At 40.1% G+C, this 27,576-nt stretch overlaps 1 protein-coding gene across 1 annotated transcript in view; it reads right to left on the bottom strand.

The window, feature by feature from the left end:
- MOB3C (MOB kinase activator 3C) overlaps positions 1-27,576 on the bottom strand; it is an 810,703-nt gene that overhangs the window by 586,738 nt on the left and 196,389 nt on the right. The window contains exon 2 of the mRNA XM_044085817.1: positions 12,462-12,553. The gene's annotated coding sequence lies outside the window, so the exon portion shown is untranslated. The remainder of the gene's footprint in view (positions 1-12,461; positions 12,554-27,576) is intronic.

Below are 27,576 nucleotides of genomic sequence, written 5' to 3'. Positions count from 1 at the left end.
CCAAAATGTGCCAACCAAGCCAGGCAGGAGTCAAGCCTACAGTCCTCTAATCCATAGTCAGATACATTATCCATTGTGCTACTGACCCCAGTTATCTCAATGTAGATCATCATTTTGTAGCCGGCCTCTGAACCACCTCTGTTCTTTTAATGCCATGACAAAGATGAGATCTCAGAAATGCGCACCACTCCAGCTGAAGCTTTTCTAATCCTCTTTAATGAATAATTTTTAATTTCTTCTTTCTCCTGGCAATATTTCTTCCTGTGCAGCTCAGCAATACACCAGACTCCCCGCTACTCTTATTACTCCCACGTTCCTTTCCCTTTTTGTTGTTTCTACTGTTTTCCCTAAAACCAAACTTCTTTCTTCAGTTTCTGCTTTTCAGGTGTATTATTTTACAAGTTTCCTTTCACACTTTCTATATGTGATTGTGTATCACTCCTGCTGTGTTACTGAATGTAGTCAGCAAAAAGGAAAGTTTTTCTCTCTAGTTATTGTACAGTGTCAGTTGTGAAGCTGCAGAACTAACACCCCTCCCCCAGCTTTCCCCACGTACCCCATATCATTTCATTTTAGTGAACTCCATTCACTTTGAGTCTTTGCATCCTTGCAATATTTTCCCTACACTACTAACGTGGAATCCATACATTTCTAAACTGTTCCTTTACTGTTTTTTGCAGAGTGCCATGCCTAATTTATTGCTAAGGACCCATGTATTGGTTAACCTGTCAAAGATCTACTTTGGGATTGCTGGCATGACCTTCAGTACAATAGTGATTTTTATATACCGTATTTTCTTCTCATAGGCCTCCTAAGTGTTCATGGCCAGGACTCTGTTATTTGATAAACTATGTGGCATAGTGACAGGTAATCGCAATGAAGCCTGGTACCTTTTATTTTCCAGGAGCACTTATATTTTTTACTTTCTGTGTCTTTTTTCTTCCTGTTGCTTGCCATTTTTCAGTGACCCTGTAACCTGAACATGTTTTCCCCTTGAGCAGCAGGCACATGTAAGGTGTTGTCATCCAGGCAAGCAGCAAAGTTTTTGTCTGCTCCTATCCCATCAGCCTGCATAACAGCCTGATGTGCACTTGCTCCTTATATGCTGCTCTACGCATGAATGCACACACACACACACACACACACACACACACACACACACACACACACACGCACACGCACACGCACACGCACACATGCACATGCACATGCACACATGCACATGCAAATGCACGCACACACACACACACACGCGAGCGTGCATGCGCACACACACACGGGTTTATATCACATCATCGAATGCAGAAAACATCGAAGCACTAAACATCGAACTCAAAACAGCAAACTATGACAACATCAAAATGATGTCAACGGCAGTTCCCAATGGGGACATGGAACATTAACGGTGTAGGTAGGGGGCAAGCCCCCCTGAACCCCCCACACCCCTGCTACTTAAATATACCAACTGCGAGATCATGCTACAGTGTAGGAAACGGAATTCTTCCATTTCTGCACTGTAGTGCACTGAAGTGTGATCTCCAAAGTGGTATATTCAAGTGGCAGGGGGTGTGGTGGGTGCAGAGGGTCTTGCCCCCTGCATGATGCAAGTTGTTTTTGATCTGCATTCCACATGTATCTTTTATCCCCATTTCGATGTTTTACAGTTCGCTGTTTTCAGTTTGATGTTTACAGCTTTGATATTTTCCACATTCGATGAAGTGATATACACACACACACACACACACACACACACACACACACACACACACACACACACACACACACACACTCACACACCATGGATATGAACACAAGTACACAACTTTGTGTATGTGCATGTCTCAGCCCAAAATGTTGCCTGATACTCCTTCTGCCTCCAAGCAGGCTATGGTAGGGTTGCCACTTTTTAAGTAGGCCAAAGTGGGACATGGGGGTGTGACCAATGACACAGGCCACACCCTCTACCATGACATCACATCAAGAGCGGTGAAGGAGATGCTGTTATGGGTATGATGGATGGCTGCAGGGGTGGCTAGCTAGCTGGCTAGCTGGCTGCTGGAGTGGCTAGCTGACTGGCTGGCTGGCTGCTGGAGTGGCTAGCTGGTTGGTGGGAATAGCAGCTGGATGGATGAATGACTGGATGGGTGGCTTGATGGATGGATGGCTGAATGAATGGTTGCCTGGCTGGATGAATGACTGGCTGCATGAATGGATGGATGGCTGGCTGGCTGCATGAATGAATGGATGGCTGGATGGATGGTTGGATGAATGGCTGGCTGCATGAATGGATGGCTGGCTGCATGAATGAATGGATGGCTGGCTGCATGAATGAATGGATGGATGGATGGATGGATGGATGGATGGATGGATGGATGGATGGATGGATGGATGGATTGCTGGCTGGAGGGCTTATTAGAAAAAAAAAACAAAAAACAAATCTCTTTCTTTTTTGTAGCGGCTGAAGAAGCGCTTAAAACAAAGCGCTCCTATAGCTGCGATCTTTGCAAGTCTTTTCCTGCCTCAATCCCCCCCTCCTTTCATGAATTGCAGCCAATTGCTGTATGAATTAAAGCACCCGGACCTAACAGGCAGCAGCTTTGCCTGCAGGTCCGGGTTAGTGGTGTAACTGAATTGCCGTGGAAAAGCCAGAAGTAATTGCGGCTTTTCCATGGCAATTCAGTGCGATTGAAAAGCGGGACTTTTCAAGTCCCACTATTTTGCACAGTGGGCAATGGGATGAGGCTGCTCAACCCATGAGTGTCCCACTGACAACGGGACTGGTGGCAACCTTAGATTGTGGTTTTGAGGTAAAAAATATGTTTTTCAACTGAGGAGTGACTAACTTACTCTGCCTTGACTGCTCAGAGAAGACTGTTATCCTGTACTAATTTCACTGTCACAAATAGTCTACAGTGATGAAACGAGGGCGTGCATTTGAAAACTTCCTCTTTATCAATGGCAAAAGATAAGTATGCAATAATGGCTCAGTTTTCTTTGCAAATGGCTTCCTAGCCTTATTCTTGTTTTTATTCCAGAATATCAGTTAAGAAATATACATCAGATTTTGGCTGTTTGGGGTACATTCTTACATAAACTCAAAGTTCACCAGAAGACAATTGAGATACTAAGAAAGCTACTATCTGCTGAAAACTGTATTTGCAATACACATTAACACACATCTAATGATGCTAATCCTTGACTGAAATGTATGATCTCAGAGCAGACCACACATCTGGCAATGAATGCATAGGACTAAAGGGTACTTTTCTGTTATTGGGGCAACACATTTATAAAGCGGCAGGTAGTGGTTGAAATCTTCGCATGGGTGCTGGAGTACCTTGAAAGCTGGTGTGAAAAAAGCAATTCTTCTAAACTGTACAGATTATCTGACAATTCTCAGAATTTTTCCTCATGTGTTTGGCTTGTTACTCATGTTGTGATTTCTCTGGTGGGTGCTTCTCAAAATCCTTGCAGAGCTGTTAGCCTTGAAGCACTTCCCTTTCCAATTTTTGAAACAGCTGTTGTATACGAAGCGTTTCTTTTTTTTAAAGTGGCAGCTCCTGCTTTGAAAGAGCCGGTGTCACAAAGTTAATACCTTTTTCTGAAGGAATGGGAATGTTTGCCATAAAACCACAACATTACTAATAAAATGACTAAAACCATGAGGGAAAATTCAGGACGTTTGCCGAAGATCTGTACAGTGCAGAAAGATTGGGGCTGCAGCCTGTTCAACAGCATTTGTGTTCAGAATATGAAATACCCCCTCCACCCAATGTAGAATAAATGGCCGGAATGTAGGAAAACCTAACCAACAACTTCAATTAATAAACTCGGACATATGAGAATACCTGTTTATAATACATACTTCTCATTGCAAATGTTGCCCCGATAACAGAAAAGTTCCGATTAAAGTTATGAGTTGTTAATGAGCTAGGTCCTGAAGTCCAGAGTTTGATTCTCTCAGCCCCAGTTTGCCCACTGTGTTATTATAAGCAATTCATTAAACAGAAAATGTTCTGGGCCATTTTGAAAACTGAGACAGACTCTTCAAATGTCTCTGGACAGCATTTCAAACACCTATGAACCCATAAACCTATAGCTATCAGACTGCTGGGTGGGTTCTCTTTGTCTTTGGAGAATTAGTACAGAAATGGAGGTTCCGTGAACTTAACCAGAAATTGTTGGCCTAGAAACAGTGCTCCATTCTAGAAAAGCATTTCAACTGCCCTGGTTCACAGCTATAACACGGAAAAGTGCAAAAATGATTAATTGTTTCACCCGCTAAGCATTAGACATTAACATGCGTACAATTTTGTATGAATCATGTCCCCCCTAACGGTATAACCTCACTGCTTAACTAATAAAAAAGCTTCTTGTCAGTCCACTGTAGCATTTGCTGCTTTTACACAGATTAAAGCATGTTAGATGACGTGATACAGCTGAAACAGAAACCTGATGCCTGATGAATGTATCACTTGTTCTACAATTCTATGTTGAAATATGCTCTTTTAAAAAAAATGTGTCAAAGTTCAGGTTTTTTTAAACATCTTCAGTAATCAGTGTCTCAGATGATGGCTCCTACTGACCACCTGTATCCCCTTTATGCTGCCTGTGCCACACTGAACTCTCCCCTACCAAACTACATTCTGACATGCAATATCTTTATGAAGTCGGTGATGCAGAAGAAAGCCATAGAAAAACTGACAAAAGAAAACAAAGCCAGAGAAGTATTAAAAGAATCTTGACACAAATGCTTGTGTGTGTGTGTGTGTGTGTGTGTGTGTGTGTGTGTGTGTGTGTGTGTGTGTGTGTGTGTGTTAGCCAGATTATAAAGAAAAGAAAAAGACTGAAATTGAGAGGATCATCAAGCAATTACAGTCAGTGCATGACTAGAGACCAAAATTCCCCTTCAGAAGTATAAGCACATTAGAATGACTACAAACAGTTCAAGTCAGGAAACCATAAGGAAATGCAGAATACAGCTGCTTAAAATTAAAAGGAAAAAAAAAGGTAGAAATAGCACTTTAGGTACAGAGCCTATCAGAATTTGATAGTTACAAAAGGTGCAACATCTAGGGTCACAATGGCAAATGTCAGCAAAATGTAATTACCTTACCGCATTCAACATCATAACGAAGCACAATAAAGACATTATAACATACGCTATATAAACCGTTGTGTAATCAAATAAGGCAGATACATATACTGTAGCACAAGAGAAACTGACAAAGTACTTCCAGACCAAAATATAAATGTCCAGTACTGCACATCTAGTTTTAGAAATGTAGTTAAAACAGTCAGGAAATCAAAGGATACCAACTACACAGGACTGAAAGAAGTGGAAAACCTATAAATTCAGAGACTTAAATGTTGAGATTAAAATACAAACAATACAGACCTATCAGTCAATATAGGCCGAAAAGAATCATTAACCGAGATGAGTACAATACCTGAAAGTCTACTGGAATGTAGAGATACCTGATAAAGAAAGGCAAATTGTATCAGAGGAAAAGAATACAGTGCTGATGAAAAAAGAGTGCAGGCACAACAGGAACAGGAATGTTTCAAAAGAGAGGATGCTGCAACAAACCAGAAACAAAAAAATGATAAATTCAAAAATAATGTTTGTAAACACTGGGGCAGATGACATTCTAATAAAGGAGTCTGCAAGTAAGATGCAAGATGTGCATTTTGTAAACTACAGAAGCATTCTGTAAAGATATTGGGGAGAAGTGTAAAAACAGCTTGTAACAGAGAGAAGAAAGAAAAGCATCACAGTACTTAGGGAATTCAGAAGGGGATATGCACACACACACACACACACACACACACACACACACACACACACACACACACACACACACACACACACACACACAACAAAATACACATGTACACACACAAACACATATATACATACACACACACAAAACATGCACATACACACACACACACACACACACACACACACACACACACACACACACACACACACACACACACACACACACACACACATACACACACACACATACATACATACATACATACATAGGTTCATCGGTTCATAGATGTGTACTAGGCTAATGGCCCTGGAGCCTTTACAAGCTTAGCCCACAGGATTACCCTGGTATCGTGCCACCCGACCTTAGTTCCTAGTGCCTCTGTTGAGTAGAGCCACTGGAGTGATCCCCTTGGTGAATTTTCTATTTCACATCCACTCATCAAGATTTCTCTCCAGTGAGGTGTTCTGCGTGTAGGGGAAGTCTATTCCATAGCATGGACAGTCTCTGGGCTATGAACCTGTCTCTCCACCATATTCTGTTGATTGTGGTAATGAGGTTGAGGTCTCTGCAGCGTATGGTGCAGAAGGATTGGAATTTCTTTACATGTAGCATTTCGAACAGAGCTGGGTCAGACATAGCTTTGTAAGTCAAGCAGAGATCGCCTCTAAGTAGGCGATATGAAACAGAGAATAGCTGGAGTTTTTTAGAGTCTGTCCATATACGGCAAGTGTTTAAAGCATAGGATCCACTTTGTGAGGTACTTTTGTGGCCACTGCAGTTGTTGTAGTTGTCTAGTGAGGGACATGCCAAATGGGACATTGTACTCGATGATTGGCCTAATGAGGGAAGAGTAGAGGGAGACAATGACCTCTTTCTTCCTGGATGCAAAATCCTTAGTAATGAGATGTGCCACACAGAAGGACTTTCGGACCACAGTGGCAATGTGGTACTCAAAATAGAGGTTGTTATCAACCTGTGTTCCCAGATCTCTTATAATGCCTTCTGTGTTCAGTGGGCTACCATCGATTTGGTAATTCAAAGGAACCGGGTTTTTCCCCAAGGGGGATGATGACACATTTTTTGGCATTGAGGCCATGGTTCTGACAAGAGTCGTTGGTTTCAGTGAGACCTTTCTGTAGGATGTCATCATCACTTGGAGAGTTAATAAGCTCCCAACTTGCAATTTTCTGTGAATTTTGTCAGCCAGAGTCCCTTCATGTTGGCGTGGACTTCAGAGAAGTAGATACCAAACATGAGAGGACCCAGGGTTGAACCCTGTGGGACTCCACTCCTGACTGGTCGGCAGTCTGACTTGTAGTCACTTGTACTTTCACACTGTGGGTTCTATCTGTGAGCCAGTTTGCAACCCACCTAGTGATATAGGGGTTGATGCCCTGCTTAGTGAGTTTTTCTATGATTCTTGAGTGGGGAATGGTATCAAAGGCCTTGGCCAGATCAAGGTAGGCTGTATGAACCACCTTGTCTTCATCCACAGCTCTGATAACTGACTGACTCAGAGAAGTAGACCAAGTTGAGCAGGCATGATCTACCCTTCACGAAGCCTAACTGTGTAGGATCCAGATTTTGGAGATTCCCTATATCCTTGTTTATTAGGTCCAGGATGATGCATTCTATAGGCTTGCATATCAGACTTGTCAGGATAATGGGGCGATAGTTCCCAGGGTCTGTAGTCGCTCCTCCTTTGTGGCAAGGGATGACTGTAGCAGTGCGCCACTCGGTAGGGACAAAGCCTGAGGTGAGATTGTGATTGAACAGGGCACACAGGTGAGGTGCCAGATCACTCTGTAGTTCATGTAGAACACAGCCAGGGATATTGTCAGGTCCCATAGAAGCTGTTTTCTTGGCCTTGGACAATGTTGTTTTAACCTGTGCAGCAGTAATACTGGGTGCATGGCAATCTACTGGTATACTGGTATTGTGATTGGTCCTTTGGGGGGGGAGCGGTAAAGTTAGCACTAAATCTGTCGGCCAGTATATTGGCAATATTTATTAATCCAAAAACAGCTCCAACCAGATAATTTTCCAACAGAGAGTACTCAGACACAAATTAATTAATATAATTTATTGGTAAGCGCTTTCGGTTAGACCTTCCAACCTTCATCAGACAAAGAACAAACATCATTAGACAAAGAACTGTTTGTTCTTTGTCTGATGAAGGTTGGAAGGTCTAACCAAAAGTACTTACCAATAAATTTTATTAATTTATTTTATTCATTAATTCGTGTCTGAGTACTCTCTGTTGGAAAAATATATTGGCAATATCTGTTGGCTCGGTTTAAGAGGTAGGATTGTGCAGTAGCTCAGAGCAAATCTGGGTATTGCCATGGAAATTCTTTACATAACTATATAAGGTTTTGTGGTTGTCTTTACTATCTGCTGCAATTTTGTTTTCATAGTTAGCTTTAAAGGATTTGATGAGGGATCGCAACTTTTTGTTGAGGCTGATAAGGGAGTTTTTCTAGTCTTGGGACTTCACCTTATTCCACATCAGTTTCCTCCTTCTGTTGTAGAGTTTGTTTAAGGCAGGGGACCACCAGATTGGCTTCTTTTTTTTGAGGACAGCATCTTAGTTCTATTGGGTATGGCGATATCCATGCATTTGTGCACGTGTTCGTACAGTGCTTGGTGTATGATTCGACGGTCATGCAACTATTTTTCATTTGCATGGGTGCCGTGGAGTTAGCCACCTCTGTTTTTAGGAGCCCAAGTTAGCTTTGGAGAAGGTTTTCATGGTGGTTACCTTTGTGTGTGTGGGGGGTGGGATGTGGATTTACAAGGTGATTAGTTTGTGGTCGGATCTAACCAGGGAGAAGATGACTACTGGTGAAAAGCAACGGTCACCCATGAGCAGGTCAAGGCTGTTGCTACCTCTAGTGGGGGTAAGAACAAGCTGGTCCAGGGCATTGGAAGTAATGAATTCCAGGAAGCATTGGGCAGATGTATTGATACATGTATGAGAGTGTTAGGTTGGACCCTAATATTCTCCAGGGTGCTTAGGAATGTGGACTATGAGTCTTGGGACATGGTTGGGGACCTATAGCAGGCTATGACCTGAATCACTGTCTTACCCAATGTTAGCTGCAGCTGAAGTATCTCAAATGCGTTATGTTGGGCTACCAGTCTGGATGTGTGCGCATTCTTTATGAATATGGAACCACCACTGCCTTTGGAGCTTCGGTCCAAGTTTTGGGCCAAAAGGTGTGGAATGAGTTATAGCCTGGTAGTGCAGGGGTGCTTTCTGCTGCCTTGAACCAGGTCTCTGTTACAGCACAAATGACAATGTTTTCCATTTTAAGGAGAGCTTCAAACATGTGCATTTTGAGATTTAGACTTCTAGTGTTGAGCAGCATGACCCTCTAATTGCATTTGTTTGTAGCTGTTATGGTGGTAATTTGGTCTTTGGAACACCACCTAAAAAAGGCACTATAGGGGTAGCAAGAGCATTGACCAGTATCTGGAAGCCCAGGGCTGACAGATGCAGGTCATCTCTGGCTAAGCATTGAGGTCTGTCAATCATGTCATCCCAGGCAGACAGATACTGGACCCCATTAGAATGACACAAGAAACTTAGCCAATTGTTGAAATCAATAATTTCTGCTTGTACTGTGGTATCATTTTGTGTGATGGTAAGATGCTGCTCAGGGCAAGGGTCATACCCGCCTGGGCTACATAATCTGAGAACTCCTCCATGTATCTTTTCATGTAGTCCAGGGAAGTACGTCTCAGGTCATTCCACCCACATGTACAATGACAGAGTCATATTCATACCTGTTGCTGAGGGACCTGAGTGCGTGCGTTATGTGGTGGATCCTGGTGCCTGACAGGCAGCTGACTGTTACTTTCTCCTTATTCAACCTAGTGAGTGGGACATCAGTGTGCTTCACTATCATTTCACCTATGACTAGTGTTTTGGTATGCTGTTTTGCCTTAGGGGCTTTGGTTGAGTGGCACACTGTTTAGGAGAGTTATGTGTCTCGTGACTAGTGTTGGGTTTGGTGGTCGAGTGTGTTTCTGCCTTGGAGGTCTCTGCTGTTTAGGTAGGTTTTTATTGAGAACCTCCGTGAAGATGGGTGTGTGGTTTGTGTTTTTATGTGAAGGCAGTGCTGGTGTGTGTTCTGGAGGGCTACGTGTTCCATGTGGTGTGGTGCAAGTGTTGACCTTCTCCTCTTGACCAGCTATTCCAGTCTTGATATATAAGTGTATCTCTCGCAAGTCTGAGTGTTGGGAGGTAAGAGGAAAGGGTTGTCAGTGTACATGAGGCAGTTGCTACATTGCCTCAGGATGCCCAAGTTCACCAGGTTAATAGGAGAAAGCACAGGGAACTGACCTTTAGACATGCCTGGAGGGGTGAGCATTAATAATAAGTACTGGAGCAGTTTCCTTGTAGAATGTTTAGTGCTGGTAGCACTTATGTGTTCTACAATAATTGCTACAAGAAGTCTGGTAAAGTGCTAACCTAATAAGCTAGTAAAGTGCAGGAGAGGAGAGAGCTAGCAGATCTAAGGGAAAAATTGAAGAGCAGACTTTGGCACCGCTCAGAAGCTTACCAACAGTCCTGGATACAGCAAATCTGTATCTGGACTAGACTAATTACAGGAAAGGCAGGAAACAAGCCCAAACGTGGGTCTTTAAACCAGAAAGTTTAAAGAGATGGAAAAACTGCCCAAGTGGCCAATAAACTACAAATTCTGGGCCAGAAACCACTCCTCTTGTGGTAGATAGGCTACCTTGTGCTTACCACTCCCACTGATAAGCTAGAAGGCTTCCCTCCAATACAGAAAGGCTTCGGGGGGGCTCAGAAGCTTGCCAACAGTCCTGGATACAGCAAATCTGTATCTGGACTAGGCTAGTTACAGGAAAGGCAGGAAACAAGCGTAAACATGGGCTTTTAAACCATAAAGTTGAAAGAGATGGAAAAAACTGCCCAAACGGCCAATAAACAACAATTTCTGGGCCAGAAACCACTCCTCTTATGGTAGATAGGCTACCTAGTGCTTACCACTCCCACTGATAAGCTAGAAGGCTTCCCTCCAACACAGAAAGGCTTATGGGGCTCAGAAGCTTACGGACAGTCCTGGATACAGCAAATCTGTATCTGGACTAGACTAGTTATAGCAAAGGCAGGAAACAAGCTTAGAATTGCATTTAATTTTTTTTCAGAAAGCAGATAAAACAGCACTAAAAACAATTCAAGTGCAGTGCAAGCTAGCACACTTGAGTGCGTAGCAGTATTACAGCAAATGCAGTTTAAATAAATGCAATTTATTTAAAATGTATTCTGAACTAAATTCAATTGTTGTTTTATTCAACTCTGAACAGTTAAAAGTGCCAAAAAGTATACTTATCAGCTGAGAAGCACACTCTGTCAGAACACAAGGAGATTTTATTTTTTTGGTTAGTAAAGTGCAAAGGGAGGAAGGAGGAGCAGATGTTAATTCAAGGTTAAGAACCTAAGTGCGTTGGCGTTCTCAAATGTTCTCTCTGTATTAGGTAGAATGAACACTAGACTGGGAGGAGTGTCCCAGATCAAATTTACAGTAGGGGCTGGCAACTGCAAAGCCACTTACGATAACAACTTAGAACAGATGAGAAAATAGAAAACAATGCCAGCATATATATAAATAATTCAGTCAAGCAAACATGAAGTCAGTGCAGAACTTTGAAAAGTTAAAACAGAAAAAATACTTACACACGCACACACATATATGCACACACACACACATATACGTATATATATATATATATATATATATATATATATATATATATATATATATATACATACATACATATACACACACACACACACACACACACACACACACACACACACACACACACACACACACACACTCACTCACTCACTCACTGGACTCACTCACTGTGAATAAGAAAATAAATCTGCACAAGTAACTGAAATATTACAGATAACAAAGAATTAAGGATGTTAGCAGATTTTGGAACAAAGGTGAAAACTAGACATTGCAACATTTACCAAGACACAAGAATTACAACCAGTACTAAAGAAAGGTGTAAAACAAGATATCGGCAAATAATTCAAATTAAATAATTCCACTGAATTGTTGCTACAACAGCACAGTGAAACTAAATGACTGTACCAACACTTCATGTGTTTCTAGGAAAAGACTAGTCTCTGCTGGGACTCCCCATAGCAAAAGCATTAGACATAATATACTAAAACAATATACAATTAGTTTAAGTGAGGAAAAGGCATGTAGATCTCTCAGAAAAAAGGTTATTTTCAAATAAAGCTCAGTAACTATTCAAAAATGGGTTCGATGATTGGTTTATCCAATCAGCATGCGCATTGTAAATTCAGCATTCTCCCACAGGAAGAAGTTTCATTTTTTCAGCAACATTATCCGAAAATTTTGAACAGTAAAAAAAAAACCTTTCCCTAGAAATCTGTTCCTGTGAATGGGCATATTAACACTTTCACTTCTTTCTGTTTAGAAACATCTTTCTACTGTAAATCACAAACTCCTCAAGACAATTTTGAATAGATCCAGTTCCAGTTCCCGGCCAACGTGCATAGAAAGGGATGGGCCATGAGATAAATGTCTTACAAGTTTAAAACAGTTTGATAAAAGGCAGCAGCAACCTTGAAGATTACATTTCCAGTTACCCACTTACTTCAACAAGTGATGGAAAGGAATGTGGGAGACTAGGTGAAGATCACGCCAGCTTCTTTGTTGAGTGAACTTTTCCCTGGGTATTACGTCTACCTAAATGAGAAAAAAAAGAAAACAGATTTTGAAACAGCTGTGCAGGACAGGTGGAAAATTGTCACAAAACAGCAGAAGATAATACACAAGATGGTATCTTAAAGAACTCTTAAAGTACGGTTGATACATGCTAAAGAACACAATACTAGTCAATCTCAGATTACTACAGAGAAAAGTAAAAGTCAGAGTTTATGAAGTATGTCTGGGCACAGTCAAAACCAAAGTTATCCTCAGAATGGTAACCATGGTGGAGTAAAGCCCTCAAAAACATCTCAATGCAAACAGGGCCTGCAACTATACTAGTGATATTACTTGGCCTTTTCGTAATCAATTTATCCTTAAAATGCACTCACATAAACCAACATGTATGCCACCCTTTGTAAGCTTTTACATTTGCATAATGTTGTAAAACATATTATTTGTGTGTGTGCGTGTGTATATACTAAGTATAAGACTTATCATAAATTGTCAAATTGCATAGATCACATCACAGATCAAGTCTCTGGAACATGCACTGACATTCTACTATGGGTTCTTTGGCAGAGAGGGGTCAAAAATGCTACTACTTCCTCTGCAGGCATATGATTGGGACTCAATGAATTGTAATCCACAGATCTAGACTACATGAAACCCTGCCAGCCTATCTTATTATAGGAAATGTATGACTATTCAATCACATACTATATGCCAGGATACTTGATAAGTCAAACATGACAAATTTTTGAGTTCTAGATTGTTTTTAAAACTGAACTGTAGTGTGTGCCATGAGTCATGCTTACTGAATGTTGACACTTTTTTCCAAACTTGTGCAACCACAGAGAATTACTGCTAACTTTGGAAATTTCTAGACAGAAGATATGAAAATCTCTTCCACGGTCACATTCTAGTTTGTGATCCTTGTCATGCTTTAAACAAATTTTTATTTTCTTATTCTGCTGCAAAATCTTGCTTAGACTAGAGTTCCTGAGGGGGAAAAACAGGAATAACTTAACTCCTCAAGTCAGTCTGTTTGTGCCACTGGTATAAAGATTCTTAATGACATTACAAAGTCAAAAGAGCTACGAATTCCCAAATGCTCAGTAGGTTTATGACTGCCAAAACGGATAAATATCTCAGACTTCTCACTGCAAGGCCTTGTGATATTCATGTCACCAAAAGCAGTGAATACTGGACTAAATAAAGTGTATAGCATACCAGAATTAATAAAGTCAGACAGTGGACTACCAATCAGCAGGTCTTGGTTTGAGCCCTACTGTCAAAATCTTGTGATACAACAAAGGAACATTAATCCACTATCAATACAAGTTAATGGTATGATAGGCTCACAGTAGAACACCAGGACTGCTATAATCAAGTTGATTCCATCAGCAATATCCGTATTTATGGGGACATGATAAAATGAAATATTTAGCAGTATGGATTAAAAATGATTCTGGTGTGGCAGCTAAGGATATGTGGGAACAATCTAAACAAAAGGTAATACGAAAACTGGGAAAATGGAAGCTTTGTTATATGGATATTGATAGTAAGATAAAAGCAGTCAAAATGTTTTAGTCCCGTTAGTCTAATACACAGGTCAGGCATATTTTTATCAAGGAAAGGAGGATTGTGGATAGCAATTAATAAAGAGCTGAAGGATTTTATCTGGCAGGGGAAAACAGAAGAGTCAAGTGGGATAAGATGATTCTTACAGTAAAACAGGGCGGATTGGGATTCAGTATTTATAATTTTTCTGAGACTATTTTGGATATGGATATGGCCGAACTATTGTTAAGAGGTACTACATTTGTTCCTGCTAAGAGAACAGACTTACTCAAAACCATTTTAGACTTGAAAATGTTTACATGAAAATTGAACTTTTTATTAATGTTTGATAATGTAACTGAATGCATTACTGATTGTAGCATTCCCAGCACTTTTAACCCTCCTTTACATCCTTTCATAGCACTTTTTTGAAAGGATTTGTGAATTGGATCTTAGAATTATGTTTTTGGGTAAGAATGATTATAAGAGTAATTTAACAGAAGATGACTTTTTATTGCTTGACTTTTTGAAAAAACAGCATATCTGGAATATGAAACAGGATAAGGCAGTGGGTTAGATATTATGGATTGTTTTGATTATAGTAAGAATGTTGAAACTATTGGAAAATAAAACGTATGAAAAGGTCTCAAAGAATGATTTAAATATTGCATAAAGAAAAATCTATGTTCAATTGAGAGATATGCTTAATGAGCAGAGGATTACTCTGGAAAACTTTTAATTATTTGAATGTTGTTTCCCCTATTATTCCCTTACTATTTGGTATTCCCAAATTACACAAAGACATTAAAAATCCACCAATGAGACCGATTATTGATGGTAGGAACTCTGTAACAGCTGCTTGTGCAAATTTTTTGGATATGAGATTAAAGAAATCTTTAAGTGCTGAACAACAAATTTGTAAATATTCCTGGCATTTTCTGAAGTTGATTAATGAATTAACTTTTGATATGGAGAATACTTTTGCAACTACTGATGTCAGGGATTTTTATACAGTCATACCACAATCATTAGATATACAGTGGATTTTTTTTACTCAGAATTTATTTTTTATTTTGATTATTAATCAACAATAATAAATACTTTTACAATGTAGAATCATAATAACTATGGAGTTAAACTATGTGTGTATTTACATACAGCCTGACATGAATAAATGAATGAAAACACTAGAGGGGATAAATGTATCACCAAACACCATCATACTAGGTGACTTCAATTACCCTAATATAGACTGGGAACACTACTCAAGCCCAAACACCCTAGCCCAAAAGTTCCTGGAATTCATAAACTCAAATGCCATGGAACAACTAGTCACCATCCCCACAAGAGGAGAAAACATACTTGATCTCATCATCACGAACATGGGAGCACAATGTTCAACACCGGAAGTATACCCCTCACTGGTGAGATCAGATCACAAACTAATCTCGCTGGAGGTCCTCATCCCACCCCACCTGAAATAAAAAAGACCACACTAAACGACTTCTCCGAACGCGAGTTCACACTTCTAAAGACTAGTGTGGTCTCCTTTAAGCCCCGAGCGGAAAACAGTACTCAAGCAGCTGAATCACTTACAAATGCCTTCTACCAGCACCTGCAGGACTGCATGGATAAGGCAATCCCAAGCAAAACAAAGACTCTTTGTACCAAAGGCAAGCGTCCAGTCTGGTGGACCCCAGCCATAAACAAACTCTACAACAAAAGGAGGAAGCTACTACAAGATAGAGCAAAATCCTTAAAAGGTAAGACACCCTTGATCACTATAAGTAAAAAACTAAGAGCTCTCATAAAATCATCCAAAGCAAATTTTAAGAGAAAAATAGCTAAAGACTCAAAAGACAATCATAAGGCCTTCTTTAGCTAGGTTAGAAACCTGGGAGGAAACTCCCAGATATGTTCAGAACTAGTTCAAAATGATGTGAAGATTACTGATCCTACAGACATTGCCAACATACTGGCTGACAGGTTCAGTGCAAACTTCTCCCCCCCTCCCCCCCAAAAGGAGAGATATCTATACCAAGCGATTGCAGCCCCCCAAACATCTCCAACGCCCAAGTGAGAACTGCTCTCTCCAAAGCAAAAAAACACAGCATCCATGGGACCTGATGGTGTCCCCGGCTGTGTGCTCCACGAACTCAACGAGGAATTAAACCCACAGCTAGAACAGCTGTTTAATCATAGTCTTACCTCTGGATACGCACCCAGGAGTGGCGCACTGCAACTGTGGTCCCACTTCACAAAGGCGGTGCCTCCACCGACCCTGGAAATTACCGGCCCATTAGCTTGACAAGCCTTATCTGAAAAGCCATGGAGAGGATCATAATGGACCTCATAAATAAAGACATAGGGAATTTGCAGACTTTGGATCCATCCCAGTTTGGCTTTGTCAAAGGCAGATCATGCCTTCTAAACTTGGTTGACTTCTTCGAAACAGTCACCAAAGCCATTGATGAGGGAAAGGCAGTCCATACAGCCTACCTCGATCTGGCGAAGGCCTTCGATACAATACCCCACTCGGGTATCATTGAAAAACTCATCAGCTTAAATGTTAACCCATACATCACAAGATGGGTTGCAAACTGGCTGAGTGACAGAACCCACAGGGTCAGAGTTGCTGGCGCCATGTCAGACTCAAAGCCTGTCACAAGTGGTGTACCACAGAGCTCAGTCCTGGGCCCACTCTTGTTTGGCATCTACTTTTCCGAAGTACAAGCAAACACAGGAGGGTTATGGCTGACAAAGTTTGCAGATGACTGCAAACTGAGCGCCATAGTAGAAAACACATCTGACTCAGATATCCTTCAGAAGGGTCTCACAGAAACGGATAACTGGTGCCAGAGCCATGGCCTAAAGTTAAATGCCAAAAAATGCATAGTCATACCCTTCGGGAAAAACAAGGTTACCCCTAGCTACCAAATAGGTGGCAACCCACTGAGCACAGAAGAAGTTATCAGGGATCTGGGGACCCAGGTTGATAGTAGTCTGTCATTCGACACCCATGTAGCTAAAGTAGTTAGGAAGACCTTCTACATTGCCCACCTTATCATGAAGGGATTCTCATCTAGATCAAGGGAGGTCATAGTCATACTATACTCATCACTCATCAGACCAATGATTGAGTACAATGCCCCATTCGGAATGTATCTGACCCGACACTTTCAGCAGCTGGAGAGGCCACAAAAGTTCCTCACCAAAAGGATAAAGGGTCTCAAACATCTGTCCTATGCTGCCCGACTGAAAGAACTCCAGCTCTATTCAGTCGCTTACCGCTTGCTCAGAGGTGACCTTTGCCTAACATACAAGGCCATGTCAAACCCAGATTTGATGAATATGCTTCACCTCAAAAAATCTAGATCCGTCAGAGCCACAAGGGCGGGAGACTTAAACCTCGACACGGCTATTAATAGGACGTGCTGGAGGGATAGATTCATAACCTAAAGACTCCCTATGCTGTGGAACAAAATCCCGGTATATGTGAGGCAGAGCACCTCGCTGGCCTTGTTCAAGAGAAATCTTGACCAATGGATGGGAGATCGCAGATATACCCCAGGGATTACCTCAGTGTCACTGCTCAACAGAGGCACAGCAAAATAATGGGTATAGTTCCCCATACTAAAAGGGTGGCGTAAGCCACAAAACTATGGGCTAGGCTTGTAAATGCCCTCAGGCAGATAGGCTAGTATGAACCTATGAACCCTTGAACCTATAGCAAATTAAACAAAATAAAGATATTTGACTTAAGAATGATTTTTTAAAGAAGAGATTAGGTCCATTTGTAGAGTATCAACCAATGACAAACCTTTTCTCCAAGGATTATTAGTTAATGGCATTGTTAACAATCTTAATTCTTTGGTTTTAACTTCCATCAACACCATCTTCTTTAATAAGCATAGAAATTCTTCTCTTCCAGGTACTATGGTAGACTTCCACCTCTTTGTTATGCATTTCCTAGCTATAGCTAGTATTGTCCATAAAACATATAGATTAGTTCTTTTTTGATAAACCTCTTCAGATATATTCAATAAAATTAAAGCTTTGGTCAAGACAAATTTATCTGCGTAAATAGCCTGTAAGAAGTTATTAATATTTTCCCAAAAGGGTTTAAATTTTTTACATTCATAAAAAATATGAGACCAGTCAGCTTTAACAATCTGTTGACATCTCCAGCATACTCCATTACAAGTAGAATTGAATTTTGAAATTTTATCAGGAGTCAAGAAGGATCTATGTAGGAATTTCCAGGTAAATATTCTCCAGTACTGAGAACTGGAGGTTAATTTTACTGAAAGTAGTATATTTTACTTATTTTCTGGGGTTAATTGAATCAAATATCCTCTAGTAATAAATTGCCAATATGTTGTTTTAGGTGCTGTTTTGTAGTTTGTCATTAAGTTGTATAAGTAAGAAGTTCCATTCTTCATATTTTCATTATTATAAATAATTTCAAACAATCTACTTATAAACTTAGGTGAAGATGAGTATGACAAATTATTGAATACTCTACATAGATCCTTGGCGCCCGATCTGGTGGACCCCAGCCATAAACAAACTTTACAACAAGAGGAGAAAGCTACTACAAGATAGAGCAAAATCCCTAAAAGGGAAGACATCGCTGATCAATACTAGTAAAAAACTACGATCACTCATAAAATCATCCAAGGCCAACTTTGAGAGAAAAATCGCCAAGGACTCAAAAGACAATTATAAGGCCTTCTTTAGCTATGTTAGAAATCTGTGTGGAAACTCCCAGATATGCTCAGAATTAGTCCAAAATGATACAAAAATCACTGAACCCACAGACATTGCAAACATACTGGCAGACAGGTTCAGTGAAAATTTATCCCCTCCCTCCCCCTCAAAAGGAGAAATATCTATCCCAGCAGAGTGTAGCCTCCCAATAATCTCAAATGCCCAGGTGAGAGTTGCTCTCTCTAAAGCTAAAAACACAGCATCAATGGGACCGGATGGTGTCCCCGGCTGTGTGCTACACGAACTCAATGAGGAACTAAACCCACACATAAGGCTGCTGTTTAATCTTAGCCTTACCACAGGATACATACCCAAAGAGTGGCGTACGGCAACTGTGGTCCCACTCCACAAAGGCGGTGCTTCTACAGACCCTGGTAATTACCGCCCCATAAGCTTAACAAGCCTGGTCTGCAAAGCTATGGAGAGGATCATAAATAAAGACATAGGGGACCTACAGACATTGGATCCTACCCAATTCGGCTTTGTCAACTGCAGATCATGCCTCTTGAACTTGGTCGACTTTTTTGAAACAGTCACCAAGGCCATTGATGAGGGTAAGGCAGTTCACACAGCCTACCTTGACCTTGCAAAAGCTTTCGACACAATACCCCACTCGGGTATCATAGAAAAGCTCACCAGCTTAAATGTAAACCCATATGTCACAAGATGGGTTGCAAACTGGCTCAAGGACAGAACCCACAGGGTTAGAGTTGCTGGTGCCATGTCAGACTCCAAGCCAGTCACAAGCGGTGTCCCACAGGGCTCAGTCCTGGGCCCCCTCTTGTTCGGCATCTACTTTTCAGAAGTGCAGGCAAACATAGGAGGATTGTGGCTGACAAAGTTTGCAGATGACTGCAAACTGGGCGCCATAGTTGAAAATCCATCAGACACAGATACCCTTCAGAGAGGTCTCATAGAAATGGATAACTAGTGCCAGAGCCATGGCCTTAAGCTAAACGCCAAAAAATGCATAGTCATGCCCTTTGGTAAAAACAAGGTAACCCCAAGTTACCACATAGGTGGCAATCCATTAAGCACAGAAGTAGTTATCAGGGACCTGGGGACCCAAGTTGACAGTAACCTTTCTTTTGACACTCATTGCCAAAGTGGTTAGGAGGACGTTCTACATTGTCCACCTGATTATGAAGGGATTCACATCCAGATCAAGGGAGGTCATTGTTCCCCTGTACTCTTCACTTATCAGACCAATGATTGAGTACAATGCCCCATTCGGAATGTATCTTACCCGACACCTGCAGCAATTGGAAAGACCCCAAAAGTTCCTCACCAAAAGGATAAAGGGGCTCAAAAATATGCCATATGCTGCCCGACTGAAGAAACTCCAGCTCTATTCAGTCGCATACCGTCTGCTCAGAGGTGACCTGTGCCTGACATACAAGGCCATGTCCAACCTGGAATTAATGGACATGCTCCACCTCAAAAAATCCAAATCCACCAGAGCCACAAGAGCAAGAGACTTAAACCTCAACACAAATATAAATAGGACATGCTGGAGGGACAGATTCATCACCCAGAGACTCCCTATGCTGTGGAACAGAATCCCGGTCCATGTGAGACAGAGCACCTTGCTGGCTCTGTTCAAGAGGAATCTTGACCAGTGGATGGGAGATCGTAGGTTTACCCCGGGGATCATCTCTGTATCACTGCTGGACAGAGGCACGGCAAACTAATGGGTATAGTATTCTTCAACCTAAGGGGTGGTGAAAGCCACACAACTCTGGCTAGGCTTATAAATGCCCTAGGGCAGATAGCCTAGTATGAACCTATGAACCTATGGAGAATATCAATATATTCTGAAGCATTAACCATTCATTAGAGTTTAATTCATAAGTTGACATCATATATTGTATATCCAGAACTTTTTGATTTTTTATACAATGGAGCCAACAAATTAGCTTTTTTCTGTTCCCGTTGCTTAAATACTTCTTTACAAATTCTGCCTGGAAAACTTTTTGTAATGCTGAAGGGGATTAATTTTGGAAACCAGATCTTTAATTCCATGTTCATATCTATAAACTTTCTAAAATGATCATATGAATGATTTATTACAAATGTCTTTGTTGGTTTAGATATATTGTATTGTAGATTTATACACAATGAATACCATAGTATATTATTCGTATCTATAACAGTAATATTTTTAGTAGGTTTATTTTCATTTAACAGAATCATTGTATGTCATTTTTTCCAGTTGGATGTGTAATTAGGGTTAATCCATTCAATCACAGTTTTGAGTAATGTAGCATTTATATATGATTCAATGTCTAGGAAATTTATTCCTCCCTGATCCCATTGTCTTATATGATGCGCATAAGCAATTCTGTTTCTTTTAGGGTACCATAAGAATCTTAGTAGTGTTGATGTTATTTTCTTAAGATAAGATCTCTCTGGAATTAACAAAATAGCTTGGACTATATATAAAATTTTAGGGAGAAGAACCATTTTAATCAACTGAAGTATATCTTCAAAGACTAGGAACAGATTATTATATTTATTCACTAGAGAATCTATTATGTCAGTAATCCTTTTATAATTATTTTGTATTATATCTTGTATATTATCATATAGATCTATCCCTAGGTATTTTATTTTTGTAGCTTGCATACCTATGATACTATTCTTATCTGCTTGTATGTCCTTTTTTTATTTAATAATAGATATTTAGACTTTTGATTATTACAGCAAAGACCTGAAATATTATAAAATGTTTCTAATAGAATATCTAGTTCATCTAAGGCCTCTTTTGAGTTCAATAGAGTGAGAAGTACATAATCAGCAAAGAGCATGACCTTAGAGTTATATTGGTCGAATATATTTAGTCCTTTTATCTTTGGATTGTTTCGTATTAGTATAGCCAATAGTTCGATAGCCAGTGCAAATAAAATGGGTGACATTGGGCATCCCTGTTTAGTACCTTTCATAATTTGTATAGGTTCTGAAGTAAAGGGTCCTAATTTGACATAGGCTAAATTATTTTTGTATACTTTTTTAATAAATGTGATAAAGGAAAGTGGGAATTCATAAGCTTCAAGAATTTTAATTAGATAGTCCCAATTTAAGGAATCAAAATGCTTTCTCAATATCCAGTCCTATTATCAAGGCTTCTATATTTGCTTTATTTAGATAATCTATTAAGGTCAATATTCTTTTAATGTTATGTGTATGTCCATTCTGAATAAATCCAGTCTGGTCATCGTTAATGATTTCATTTAATTGATTTTTTATTCTATTTATCAAGCTGGACATAAAAATTTTATAATCATTATTTAGTAGTGAAATTAGCCTATATGAGCTGCAAAGGCTAGCATCCTTGTTTTCCTTTAAAATGGGGATTCTGGATTTTTTATTAACAAAGGGAGTTCCTCAGTCTGAATTGAATTTATATGAGGAACTTTTTGAAATTGTTCTTACCAATAACTTTTTTGTTTCGAAGGTGAATCTTACCTACAAAAATGTGGGGTGGAAATGGGGTCCCCTTGTGGGGCCATCTTTGCTAATTTGTTTATGTCAGCCTGGGAACACAAATTTATTTATGGTAGTGAATTTTCATCCCAAATTATCTTGTACTTAAGATATTTGGATGATTTATTAATTTTATGGAAAGGGGATGGGGATAGTTTTGGGGCCTTTTTAGAATACATTAATTGCATGACTGAATTTTTGAAGTTTACTAGTGTATTTAATACAAATTCTATTTCCTTTTTGGATGTCATGTTGGAGAAGGATATTATTAGGGGGTAGATATGTCTCCAAATTTCATAGAAAGAAAACATCTTCCAATAGTTTTCTGTATTTTTTCTAGTTCACACCCCCCTTTTCAAAAAAGGTCAGTAGTAAAGGGCCAATTTGTATGGGCCACAAAGATGGTTACAGTGGATGAACAATTTGATATTGAATGTAATTTTTTAAGTTCAGTGTTCAAGAGGAGGGGTTACCCTGATGATTTGGTGAACAACTTATGGATGGAGGTTCAAAGTAAAAGAAAGAGTGGACATTTTTGTCCAATTTTGGGAGCCCCCCACTGGGGAAATTATTCAGGCTAACATTAATACTACTGATGCAATTTCATCAAATTCGTCATCAGGGAAACCTAACCGGGTTCAATTTATTACACAGTTCAGTGCTGAACACTTGTTTATTAGGCATATTTTAATTCAATTCCTTCCTTAGTGTTTAGAAAGGGGGTTAATTTTAAGAACATGTTGGAGAATTTAAATGTATCAGCTGGGGACAAATGCCCTAAGATGGGTAGATGTGGTAGATGTCAATACTGCTCAAAAGTAGCAGTGGGTACAACTCTTCAGATAAATGGGCAAATTTATAGCCTTAAGTATAAATTTGATTGCAGTAGTAAAGGTGTGGCCTATATAGCTATTTGACAGACATGTGGGGCATATTATATAGGAAAAACTGACAGGAGGTTATGTGATAGAATTTATGAGCATGAATATGCAATAAGAAAAGTTCAGTTAACAAATGCTTTAGCCAAACATGTTAGGGAAAACTCAGACCACATCTTTAAATATATGGCCATTGATAAGGTGACAACAGGATTAAGAGGGGGTTCTTCAGAACTGATGTTGGAAAAAAAGGAATTGTGGAATTGCGGTTGGATGCACTCAAATGGCCAGGTCTGAATGAAACATGTTCAATTGCCTGTATTTTAAAAATGAAAGCCTTAAATAGGTTTGTATTAATATTTTTAAGGGTTATTGAGTTGGTAATGTACTGTACATATAAATATATGTATTTTTTGTTTTAGTATATGCTATATGTTTGCACTTGGTTAATGTGGCTTTAATTTTGAGGATGGTTTCAATGATGGTTTTTAATCGGTTGAACTTTTTTATAGGAAGTATTTAAGCAAAGCTTACAAGCTTTCTTGTATTATCTGAAGAAGTTCACTTGGAGTTGGACAAAAGCACTCATAAACAAGGTTTTTAAAAAGGATACAGCTGTTTACTTGTTCCTTTTTGTGGTTTGGTGAAACCACTGTTGTTGCCTTATTTGTATTCTAAGAACTAACCCAACAAGGAAATGGGGAAAAGAGATTCTGCCAATAGGGATGACTGCAATTAGGGATATAGACAATAGGCAAGAGGGGGCTAGAATTTATTGGAGAAAACTGGCAAAGGAACCAAGGTATTGGGAGCAAATAACTAGAGAGGGAAAGATGACAGAATGGGAAGACGCTAATAATTTATTTGGACTGCAGGTTAGAAATTGCCTTCCCTATCAAGGATTGATATCAGAATATAGGCAGACAAAGAAATAGGGGGGTCCTAAACGAAGGACCAGCACTGGTAAAGTTTGTAGTAGAATCTAGAAAAGAAGCTGCCATTAAAAAAGAATAGTTAGTACAGCATATAAAATATTGCATGATAACTAAGAATCAATCAGAGGAGTTTAGAAAGGATTGAGAAGACTGCAACTCACGAAGAAACAATGGGAAGATATATGTAAGCATCCAAAATATGCAACAAAATCTAGAAGATATGGGAATTTTTCTTGGAAGTGTTTACATAGATATTTTTATACCCCAAGTAAACTCCAGAGAATTTTTCCTCAGACAGCAAATGGAGGTGTGATGGGGAAGAAAGAGATACTTGGGAACATATTTTCTGGGAGTGCAGTGGGTAGGCAGACTTTAAGGATTCCCTGCGCAATGCACTGCCAGCGATGCTGGGTGGGTGGATTGGTGTGATGAGGAAGATGGTCTTTCTGAGCTATGATACAGAATCAGAATTGCCTAGACATGGTAAGGCCTTGCTTTGCCTAACTATGGTGGCTGCCAGAACAGCAATTACTAGAAAGTGGAAATCAAAATCTAAACCAACTGTATTAAAAGTAGTGAATATACAGTAGTAACAGAGATAAAACAACTGGAAATGAGATCTTTAGAAAAGGATAGGAGCAATCTACACAGGAAAAAAATGTGAATTGTGGGAACAATACAGACGGGGGGTGAGTTTTAAAAGAAGGCAGAATTTAAATGAGTTATGTAATGTTTGAAAATGATTGGGTAGATTATAAGTGACATATAATGTTTGCAAGTGGGAGGGTGCCAGTATGGTTTGTGATGTAAAATGCTTACGACTAGGATTGTGTTGGTGTGGTTTGTTTTTATTTGTATAAATGTATGATTGCTTATGTTGTAAGTAATGGTTTAATAAAGATGTTTCTTGTTTAAAAAAGGGGGCAGGAATTGAATAATTTATGTAATGTTGCTTAAGTTATTTGATATATAGCAATATATGTGAAGCATAATGTTTGTTAATGTTAATTTAATACAATTTGATTACTTTTGTATAAATGCAAATGTGCCTGTGTCACAAGTGATGATTCAATAAAGGTGTTTAAAAAAAAGAATGACATTGATTCCATAGAAACAGCTACTGTTCACACTGGTGACAGGATGAAGAAGCTCCATTTTCCCTAGAAAAGATTATAGCAAGCCTTAGTTTCAGTTACCAGTTAAACAGCAACATTTCTTGTGTTTCAAAAATCTACAGCAAGACAGAAACATCAGGAAGAAGGGCTAAGAAAAATTCTTCTATGCTGACATCACAAAACTAAGAAGACATGGTTTCCAGTTGTGCCACTATAGGAAACATATTTGTTTTCTCAAGCAGCAAAAGTACAGTTTTGTACCTACCATAAATGTAGATGTTCGAGTGCTGATACAGCTGCAGTCATAACAGATGGGTTCTCCTGCCGTCAGGCGGGTCCTTGGTCGGCCGAATTCCAAAGTCTAGGTCCGGCGTCAGTTGTTGTTGCTTTCTTTCCTGTCGTCAGTGCGACAGGGGTATATAAGACACAGCTGACGCCATTTTCTTCAGTCTTTCTTGCCCCAGATGTCAGGTGCCCCCAGAAGGAAGGCAATATATATATATATATATATATATATATATATATATATATATATATTATATATAATTATGTAATGCAATATAATCAAAAATCAGTAGTTGCAAGCAAATACACCATAGAAGGATAACCCAATCAGGTTGTAAGATGAGGAGTTAGCCACTAGGTCTGTACCCAGAGGGGAAGGAGGGAGGGAAACCTGAACTGCAGCTGTATCAGCACTCGAACATCTACATTTATGGTAGGTACAAAACTCTACTATGTTCATCGTGCATACAGCTGCAGTCATAACAGATGGGTAGAATCCCAAAGCTACGCACAGGGTGGTAGGCACTAGATGGAACTTGGAGAGCCAGAATGCCCTGCAACACAGCAGTGACAAGCCTGCTCTAGTTTTGGAGTATAAAGGCAGGTGGTAGTGTTTAGTGAAGGTATGCACAGAACTCCAAGTGGCTGCCTCCAAAATATCTTTGGTAGGGACTCCTCTGAGGAAGGCTGCAGAGGTAGCTGTGGCCCTTGTGGAATGGGATCTGATGCCTACAGGTACAGATTTACCATGAAAGGAGTAACAAAACCGTATGCAGTGGCCTATCCATTTTGAAATTGTCTGTTTGGAAATTGGCTTCCCTTGAGCTCCTGCAGCATAGGACACAAAGAGTTGTTCTGATTTCCTGAAAGGCTTTGTTCTGTCCAAATAGTAACGTAGCTGTCTATGGATGTCTAAGGAATGTAGCAGCCTTTCCCCTTTGTTTTGAGGATTGGGGTAAAAGGTAGGTAAGTGTATGGCCTGATTTAAAGCTACCCTGGATACTACCTTAGGCATAAATGACGGGTTGGTTCATAGGGAAACCCTGTCCTAATGGAAGATGAGAAAGGGCTGCACAGCCATGAGGGCTTGTAGTTCCGAGACCCTATGAGCTGAGGTAATAGCCAGAAGGAAAGCTGTTTTCCAGGACAAATATTGCAAATCTGTTGAGGCAGCTGGTTCAAAGGGAGGCAATGTTAATTTTTCTAGATTGTAATTAAGATCCCAGGCTGGTATTGGTTGTTTCCTTGGAGGTCTTATATTCTTAGCCCCTCTGAGGAACTGTCTTAAGAGTGGGTGAGAGAATAAGGGTGGATCAGTGTTGTATTCTGCAGAAATGGCTGAAGCATGGATTTTGATGGAGGAAAATGAAAGTCCACTGTTCAACAGCTCAGCTAGATACTGTAATATCTGAGGCAAATTCAGTTTTCTAGGATCCTGGCCCTTTTTCTCATTCCAAGCCGTTTCCATTTTGCGGAGTAAGCTTTTCTAGTAGATGGCCTTCTGGCCTCCAAAATGACATCCTGCACCTCCTTGGAGAGTAGGGTCTGTTGTGGTGTTAAGGAATTTTCCATGCAGCCAGATTGAGTGTTTTCAGCTGACTGTGAAGAGTTTTGTAGCTGTGCTGAGTCAGGAGAAGAGGCATTAGAGGTAGGGTCCAGGGAGGAGAATGTGTTAGGCTCCTCAGGAGTGGGTACCAGTGTTGTCTTGGCCAGTCTGGAGCAATCAGTATCATCTTTGGTCTGTCTGCTCTTGCTTTCAAGAGCACCTTGGGCAGGAGAGGCAGAGGTGGGAAGGCGTAAACTGTCCGTGCTGCCCAACTGAAAGAAAGGGCGTCCACTCTCCAGGCCTTTGGATGAAATGTCCTTGAGCAGAATTTTGTCAATTGATGATTCTTGTGGGAGGCAAAGAGATCTATGTCTGGCCTTCCCCACGCTTGGATTATCTTTGTAAACACTTGAGGGTGCAACTTCCATTCGTGCGGATCTGTCATATTTCTGCTTAGATTGTCTGCCAGCGTGTTTTCCAAACCTGG

Source organism: Protopterus annectens, chromosome 10.part0 (assembly GCF_019279795.1).
Source record: "Protopterus annectens isolate FY-2018-M chromosome 10.part0, PAN1.0, whole genome shotgun sequence".
NCBI classification, from domain to species: Eukaryota; Metazoa; Chordata; order Ceratodontiformes; family Protopteridae; genus Protopterus; species Protopterus annectens.
The sequence above is the reverse complement of the archived record's forward strand: the minus strand, read 5'-3'. Positions and strand labels throughout refer to the sequence as shown.